Raw genomic sequence first — 7,500 nt, forward strand, 5'->3', positions numbered from 1 at the left:
CCTCTACCACTTCTGAAACCACACTGCTCTTCCCTAATCTGATGCTCTGTACATGCCTTCACCCTCTCAATCAATACCCTCCCATATAATTTACCAGGAATACTCAACAAACTTATACCTCTGTAATTTGAGCACTCACTTTTATCCCCTTTGCCTTTGTACAATGGCACCATGCAAGCATTCCGCCAATCCTCAGGCACCTCAGTATGAGTCATACATACCTTGAATAACCTTACCAATCAGTCAACAATACAGTCACCCCCCTTTTTTAATAAATTCCACTGCAGTACCATCCATACCCGCTGCCTTGCCGGCTTTCATCTTCCGCAAAGCTTTTACTACCTCTTTTCTGTTTACCAAATCATTTTCCCCAACCCTCTCACTTTGCACACCACCTTGACCAAAACACCCTATATCTGCCACTCTATCATCAAACACATTCAACAAACCTTCAAAATACGCGCTCCATCTCCTTCTCACATCACCCCTATTTGTTATCACCTCCCCATTAGCCCCCTTCACTGAAGTTCCCATTTGTTCCCTCTCCTTACGCACTTTGTTTAACTCCTTCCAAAACATCTTTTTATTCTCCCTAAGATTTAATGATACCCTCTCACCCCAACTCTCATTTGCCCTCTTTTTCACCTCTTGCACCTTTCTCTTGACCTCCTGTCTCTTTCTTTTATACATCTTCCAGTCATTTGGATTATTTCCCTGCAAAAATCGTCCAAATGCCTTCTCTTTCACTAATAATCTTACTTACTTAACTAATAATCTTACTTACTTCACTCACTACCTTTCTAGGAAATCTGCCCACCTCCCACGCTTCTCATGCCACAAGCATCTTTTGCGCAAGCCATCACTGCTTCCCTGAATACATCCCATTCCTCCCCCACTCCCCTTACGTCTTTTGTTTTCACCTTTTTTTCATTCTGTACTCAGTCTCTCCTGGTACTTTCTCACACAAGTCTCCTTCCCAAACTAACTTTATATATATATATATATATATATATATATATATATATATATATATATATATATATATATATATATATATATAGTGTCAACGCTGAATGAGAACAACCAGGCTTGTAATGTTTCCATCATCATCAAGTCTGCAGGAAGAAATATCATTTCGATGATAATTTGCGTTTATGCAAATTTTCATCATAGAAAAACTTAATACGGAAGATCAACAGAATTTGCGTTATGTGACCGAAGTAACAGTGAGTTAAAAGAAAAAAAATTGGAGGTACCACAAAAAATGTATAGTATTACAATAAGATGGATAAAAGCAGTTTTGGGCACCGATAACTGGAAAGTTAACTTTGATAACGATATGATACCATAACCCCAATGTTTAAGTCCAATATCAACAGTCCGATAGTTTTGATACCGTGTTATCGGAATTTTACGGTAATCCGATAACGATAATATTTTAATAAAAATTGTGAAAAACAAGGAAAAAAGCTTCAAGACCTGTAAAAAATGCTTATTTATGCCAAGTCCAGGAATAAGTAGATATGTTCTTACATGTTTTGCAACTTTTTTGCTTAACAATTTAAAGATTTTCAAATATTTTTAAGTATTTTATTTAGCTTTATATAAAATGAATTACAGTTCTTGAATCTTCCTAGGATTCTTTCCCAGCCAGATAATTGGCAAGTGTTAACCAAGAAGATCCATGGACACGTCTGGCACTGTACCTGTGTGGTACAGGAACAGTACAGGGGAGTGGGGCAGTTAGCACCGGGGTCCAGTTTGGTGGCTGAACTATTATCATAATCAAATGTAAGGCGAAGATTAATCTGGTTTTGATATTTTTTGTATTATCTTACAAACAATATAATTTTCATCGCTATACAGAAGCAATAAATATTAATCATTGTATGATTATGTTGGACATACAAAACAAATAAACAATACACCTATGTTATGTATTTCAACACGTGGCTTATTATCATATATACATGTAAATGACAACAAATACAGTGATCAACAAAATATATCAATTATATAACCAATTACTGTTCAAAGTATCTTATTGTAAGAAATATAACTAACAACAACAAAATAACAATTGAAGAACCTAAAACAAAAATTTACAAAATCGAGTTATCGGAAGTTAATTGGTCCGATCAAGCTTTTGGAAGTTAACTTCCGATAACAGTCCGATAATAAAAACTAATTTCAATGATTGTCTGTTATGGAATAATCGCATAAGAGCACAACTTTGGATAAAAGATTATGGAAATTCACACCACCAGGCTACCTGACACAGTACCAGGGGACCCCACCACCACCACCAGGCAGCTGACACCGTACCAGGGGACACCACCACCACCTGGCAGCTGACACCATACCAGGGGACACCAGCACCACCTGACAGCTGACACAGTACCAGGGGACACCACCACCAACAGACAGCTGACACAGTACCAGGGGACACCACCACCACCAGGCAGGTGACACAGAAACAGGGGACACCACCACCACCACCAGGCAGCTGACACAGTACCAGGGGACACCACCACCACCAGGCAGGTGACACAGTACCAGGGGACACCACCACCACCAGGCAGCTGACACAGTACCAGGGGACACCACCACCAACAGACAGCTGACATAGTACTAGGGGAAACCACCATCACCACCACTAGGCAGCTGACACAGTACCATGGGACACCACCACCACCAGGCAGCTGACACAGTACTAGGGGACACCACCACCACCACCACTAGGTAGCTGACACAGTACTAGGGGACACCACCACCACCACCACAACTAGGCAGCTGACACAGTACCAGGGGACACCGCCACCACTAGGCAGCTGACACAGTACCATGGGACACCACCACCACCAGGCAGCTGACACAGTACCAGGGGACACCACCATCACCACCACTAGGTAGCTGACACAGTACTAGGAGACACCACCACCACCACCACCACCACTAGGCAGCTGACACAGTACCAGGGGACACCGCCACCACTAGGCAGCTGACACAGTGCCAGGGGACACCACCACCAACAGACAGCTGACACAGTACTAGGAGACACCACCACCACCACCACTAGGCAGCTGACACAGTACCAGGGGACACCGCCACCACTAGGCAGCTGACACAGTGCCAGGGGACACCACCACCACCTAGCAGCTGACACAGTACCAGGGGACACCACCACCACCAGGCAGCTGACACAGTACCAGAGGACACCACCAGGCAGCTCACACCGTACCAGGACACACCACCACCACCACCAGGCAGCTGACACAGTACCAGGGGACACCATCACCACTAGGCAGCTTACACAGTACCAGGGGACACCACCACTACCAGGCAGCTGACACAGTACCAGGGGACAGACACCACCACCACCAGGCAGCTGACACAGTACCAGGGGACACCACCACCAACAGACAGCTGACACAGTACCAGGGGACACCACCACCACCACCACTAGGCAGCTGACACAGTACCAGGGGACACCACCACCAACAGACAGCTGACACAGTACCAGGGGACACCACCACCACTAGGCAGCTGACACAGTACCAGGGGACACCACCACCAACAGACAGCTGACACAGTACCAGGGGACACCACCACCACTAGGCAGCTGACACAGTACCAGGGGACACCACCACCAACAGACAGCTGACACAGTACCAGGGGACACTACCATCACCACCACTAGGCAGCTGACACAGTACCAGGGGACACCACCACCACCACCAGGCAGCTGACACAGTACCAGGGGACACCACCACCACCACCAGGCAGCTGACACAGTACCAGGGGACACCACCACCACCACCAGGCAGCTGACACAGTACCAGGGGACACCACCACCACCAGGCAGCTGACACAGTACCAGGGGACACCACCACCACCACCAGGCAGCTGACACAGTACCAGGGGACACCACCATCAGGAAGTATATACCTACGCATGAGACGGGCGCTGGGCCCCTGGTCAAAGTGGCCCCAGACCATCATTTCCATGTGGGCGGGGATGAGCTGGGTCAGGTGGGTCACGCGACACACCGACTCCCTCCTCATGGATCATGGGAAAGATATCTATTTCCTCCTCCGGTAAGTGAATGCATGCCGACGGAGAGAGGAACCTTGATAACAAGTCCCGACAACCTCGCACCAAATGACTGGTTGTGTTCACGAGCCACGTAGGCGAGATGACGGGACGGGCCAGGACGCTCTCTCATGTTGTTCATGCTCCCAGACTCTCTCATGCACACAGGCTCCCAGGCTATGTCATGCACACAGGCTGCCAGGGTCTGTCATGCACACAGGCACCCAGGCTCTGTCATGCACATAGGCACCCAGGCTCTGTCATGCACATAGGCAGGCAACCAGGCTCTGTCATGCACACAGGCTGCTAGGTACCCAGGATCTGTCATACACGCAGGCAGCTAGGCACCCAGGCTCTGTCATGCACACAGGCAGGCAACCAGGCTCTGTCATGCACACAGGCGGGCACCCAGGCTCTGTCATGCACACAGGCAGGCAACCAGGCTCTGTCATGCACAAAGGCAGCTAGGCACTCAGGCTCTGTCATGCACATAGGCAGGCAACTAGGCTCTGTCATGCACACAGGCTGCTAGGTACCCAGGCTCTGTCATACACGCAGGCAGCTAGGCACCCAGGCTCTGTCATGCACATAGGCAGGCAACTAGGCTCTGTCATGCACACAGGCTGCTAGGTACCCAGGCTCTGTCATACACGCAGGCAGCTAGGCACCCAGGCTCTGTCATGCACACAGGCAGGCAACCAGGCTCTGTCATGCATACAGGCGGGCACCCAGGCTCTGTCATGCATTCAAGCAGGCACCCAGGCTCTGTCATGCACACAGGCAGGCAACCAGGCTCTGTCATGCACACAGGCGGGCACCCAGGCTCTGTCATGCATTCAAGCAGGCACCCAGGCTCTGTCATGCACACAGGCAGGCAGGCACCCAGGCTCTGTCATGCACACAGGCGGGCACCCAGGCTCTGTCATGCATCCAAGCAGGCACCCAGACTCTGTCATGCACACAGGCAGGCAGGCACCCAGGCTCTGTCATGCACGCAGGCAGGTACCCGGGCCTGTCATGCAGTAGGCAGTCACCCAGGCTCTCTCATGCGCACAGGCAGGCACCCAGGCTATGTCACGCAAGCAGGCAGGTAGGCATCCAGGCAGTTACCTACGCTCTGCCATGCACCCAGGCAGGCACCCGGGTTCTGTCATGCACCCAGGCAGGCACCCGGGTTCTGTCATGCACCCAGGCAGGCACCTGGGTTCTGTCATGCACCCGGGCAGGCACCTGGGTTCTGTCATGCACCCAGGCAGGCACCTGGGTTCTGTCATGCACCCAGGCAGGCACCCTGGCTCTGTCATGTAACATAACCCCTTATTAGCTGTAACAGGCATGACGTCATTTCTGAGACATGATCTCCAATAAAGCCCGCGGTCTATCATCATGTCTCCTCCTCCTCGTCCTCCTTCCCTCTGGTGGGTGTCCTTCCCTCGACCTTTGACGTTTTCAGAGCCAGATACACTCCGCCTCGTGTACTGTTGTAGTCCCACAGACGCTGATCGTGAGAGATAATTGAAGGGAATCCCAGAATTTTGGGATGACGGAAAGCCGTCTATATTAATTTTACGAATTCGGGATCTGGTGATTCATTTGTAAATGAGGGAGGGAAGAGTTGGATGTTAGCGGGCGTGGCCCTCCGTAAACCGGCCGGGGGGTAAGCAACGAGTTGAATTGGCCGTCTGGGTTGTTTACAGCCGTGGCACTGAGAGGAAGAGACGCCTAAGTGCTGGGACGCCCTCGTAAACGCGGCCTGGCACGCCTGGGGAGCCATCAGGGTGTCCGTTTAGGAGAAATACTCGGCGTGATGCCACCTCCTGCGGCTTCTCAAAACACGATGGCAGGTGTGACCAGCCCTGGTGGGGAGGTGACGCGCCGCGCCGCCCAGACGGCCGGCCCTCCTCTAATGTAGGGGGGTTGGAGGGACGACTGGCGCAAGCCGGACCGGTGCTGCCATCAGTGGTATAGCCTGGTATTTCCCTAGCTCCTAGGTAGCCTTGTGCTCTTGGTTTGCCCTGTGGTGGTGAGAGGGACGTTGTAGGCTGCCCTGACGTGCTAGGGCACGAGTCTGGGCGAGGCGACGTTGCGACGCGTCTAGAGACTTTTTGTGGTCAAGGGTTAATGTAGTTTTATTGACCTTGTGAACATGCGCACATGCGTGGGGGAGGGGGTTGTCATTTCATATGTGGCGGGGTGGCGACGGGAATGAATAAGGGCAGACAGTATGAATTATGTACATGTGTATGTATGTATATGTCTGTGTGTGTATATATATGTATAAGTTGAGATGTATAGGTATGTATATGTGCGTGTGTGGACGTGTATGTATATACTTGTGTATGGGGGTGGGTTGGGCCATTCTTTCGTCTGTTTCCTTGCGCTACCTTGCAAACGCGGGAGACAGCGACAAAGTAGAATAGAAAAAAAAAAAAAAAATATATATATATATATATATATATATATATATATATATATATATATATATATATATATATATATATATATATATTCATCATATCCCGGGTTTGCGAGATAGCGACAGAAACAAATGAAGAAATAGCCTCATCCGCTAACATCCATTCTCTCGTTGTCATGTACAATGCACTGAAACCAGAGCCCTCTGTCCACAACCAGGCTCCACAAAACCTCTCACTTCTCTTCCCCGGCCGTTTACGTGTCCAGGTCCAGTGCATTAAGACCAAGTCTTCCCAGGGAACCATATACCCCCAGTTTAGTCTATTCCTTGCACACCTCGCACCCTCCTCCATGTTCAAGCCACGAACCTTTAAAGCATCATTTACTCCATTCTTCCATTTCTCCTTGGTTCCTTCCTTCTCCTTATTCCCTCTGACATGTTTACCCTCTTAGCCACCTTCTCCATATATCCAGGTTATTTTAGCACTCTCTCCTCAGCTCTATCATATATACTCCTCTTCCTACTACACATCACTCTAACCTTCTCATTATTATTGGATGAACCCTCCTCTCACTCTGTATTGTCCCCAGACATTTCATTTCGAACACATTCGCCCCATCCTTTACATTCTCGTCGGAGGCCCACACCTCCCATCCATACAGCACCGACGGGACCACTATAATGTCATGGATAACCATCTTACCACACATTCATCACTGCCCAAGGCCTTTCTCAGAAGTGGAGGGGAGAGGGAATATGGGGAGACCAAATGGGAGATGGAATGATGGAGTTAAAAAGTATCTGAGTGGGAAGCGTCCGGGGTAAACCTTGGAGAGGTCTATGGGGCCTGGTTGTGGATAGGGAGCTGTGGTCTCGGTAGGACAGCTTGTGTATCGAAGTGAGCGAATAAGGCCTTTCTTCGTCTGTTCCTGACGCTGCGTCCATAACACTGGAAACGACGAACAAGTGTGTGTGTGTGTGTGTGTGTGTGT

Source organism: Panulirus ornatus, chromosome 18 (assembly GCF_036320965.1).
Source record: "Panulirus ornatus isolate Po-2019 chromosome 18, ASM3632096v1, whole genome shotgun sequence".
Lineage (NCBI taxonomy): Eukaryota > Metazoa > Arthropoda > Malacostraca > Decapoda > Palinuridae > Panulirus > Panulirus ornatus.